Source organism: Chaetura pelagica, unplaced genomic scaffold (assembly GCF_000747805.2).
Source record: "Chaetura pelagica isolate M959 unplaced genomic scaffold, ChaPel_1.0 scaffold234, whole genome shotgun sequence".
Lineage (NCBI taxonomy): Eukaryota > Metazoa > Chordata > Aves > Apodiformes > Apodidae > Chaetura > Chaetura pelagica.
This window is the reverse complement of record NW_009952967.1, coordinates 629175-631286: the sequence shown is the minus strand read 5'-3', so window position 1 is coordinate 631286 and position 2112 is coordinate 629175.

Genomic DNA, 2112 nt, shown 5'->3' with positions numbered 1-2112 from the left:
CCCACGGGGACACCCTCAGGGGGTTGGTGGCTGTGAGTCCATCCGTGCTGGTCCCACAGCCAAGGGGAGAGGCTGAAGAAGCAACACAGGGGAGAAGGTCTAGAAGAAGAGGAGAAATGGTCGAGCTCAGCTTTTCCTCCAGGACATCCCCCCACCCCCGTGCCAGCCTGAGACCCATCTCCATTTGGTACCATTCCATGAGAAGGGGGGGACACCCAACCTCCCTCATCTCCAGGCCACCAAGAGGAGGGTCCCTGATGTCATGGCCAGGGTGCCCACCCCAACCTCACCTCTTTGCTCACTGTGAAACCCCCCTTGCAGCCCCCCTAGATGTGTAGGGTCTGTTTACAACCCCCCCTCCCCAACATCCTCTCCTTGCCAAGGATGCTCCATCCCCACCCTGGGGCCACCAGCCAGGGCCACCCTCTCTGCTTGCCTTGCTCCTTCAGGAGCTCCTTCTGCTTTGGGATGGGACCTCTGTAGCATTTCAAAAAAATAATAATACAAAAAAAAACAACCACCAAACCCCCCCCAGAACCCCCAGATCTCTTTATTTTTTAACTCTCTTCCAGATCTTAAGTGCAGGCAGGAGAATGTGAGCACTTCCAGGTGTCCTCATGGTGCTGTCCTGAGCCTTGTCTAATAAATGGAACGTGATCTTTCTTGACCTTGTGCTGCCTGGATGGAGTTGGGGAACAGGAGAAAGGTTTTAGGGTCACCTCATCCTCCAGCTGGGCTGGAAGATGTTCTCCTGGAAGCAGAGAGTGAAGCCAGGGACAGCACCGTTGGGATTCCAGCAGAGTAAATAACCCACCCCCAGCCCCCCCCTTCTCCTGAGCCTCTTTCCAGCTGGAATTTCCTAGAAAATAATCAAAATTGCTGGAAAAACCCAGGTGTCCTGGCCAAGCCTGAGACCTTCGAGGGAGAGAAAAGCCAGTAGCTGGAGATGCCACAGCCTGGAGGGGGAGGAGATCCTGGGGTGGGGGGAAAGTGTGGGGAGTTGGGGATGCACCTTCTTCCACATCACCCATTGAGGGGGGTTTCCACCTACATCCCAGCCTGGCTCTTGGATCCATGGGTGGATCTGGCATGGATTTGTCTGCAGGGAAAGTCTCAACCCCTTGGGAAGTCTTGAACCCCTGGAACATCTTGAACCCCTGGAAAGTCTTGAATCCCTGGAAAAGTCTCAAGCCCCTGGAAAGTCTGGAACCCCTGGAAAGTCTCAAACCCCCTGGAACATCTTGAACCCCTGGAAAGTCTTGAACGTCTGGAAAGTCTCGAATCCCTGGAATGTCTTGAACCCCTGGAAAGTCTCAACCCCCTGGAAAGCCTCAGCCCCTCGGAGCCGGCTCTGCCCTCCGGGCGCTGGGGATTAGATCAGGAAATGAGGCACAAGCAGAGGTAAGAGGTTTCCTGAAATCCCGGCCAAGGCTCCAGTCACTCAACCAGGCTGTCTGAGCTCCAGAACAAAAAAGAACTAACCCCGAAAACGCACACACAACCCGGGGAGACTTTTGCCTGTGCTGGGCAACTTTCAAAAGGCACCCGGGCCCCTGTTTGCACCCTGGATTTTGCCCCCCCAGCCCCTCTCCGGGGTGTTCTTGCTTGGCTGGTTCTTGGCAGGGTTTTCCCAGCCTGGGGGAGAGGGTTTCAAAATCCATTTCGTGGTTTAACAGGCAGCTCCTGGAGGTTAGCAGGGCTGGGGACAAGGACAGGGCTGGGGACAAGGACGTGCTGGCTTTTCAGAAGCTTTGGAGTCGTTTGGATGTTTTTTCTCCCTCCTTCAGACGGGAAAAGCACTCCTGGTATTGGAGACGGGAGCAGCTCAAACCTCCCCCTCTGCTTCTCCTCCTCATTGGAACTGGGGGTTTCCCCTCATTTGGTGGGGGCAGGAATGTTGGGTGCGTGGTCATGGGCTGGGAATGCTGGGTCTAATCCTGCCCCACGGGTGGAAAAGTTTCCCCCATTTCCCTTCCCAAATATTCATCCCCATCCCGGGTTTGCTCTCCTGGCCGGTGCCAACATCTCCCTCCATCCCAACCCCCCTGCTCCTCCCTCGTTGCTTTTGAAGATGAAATTTGCAGGGTTTTCTCCCCTCGGTGTCCGGGGGGG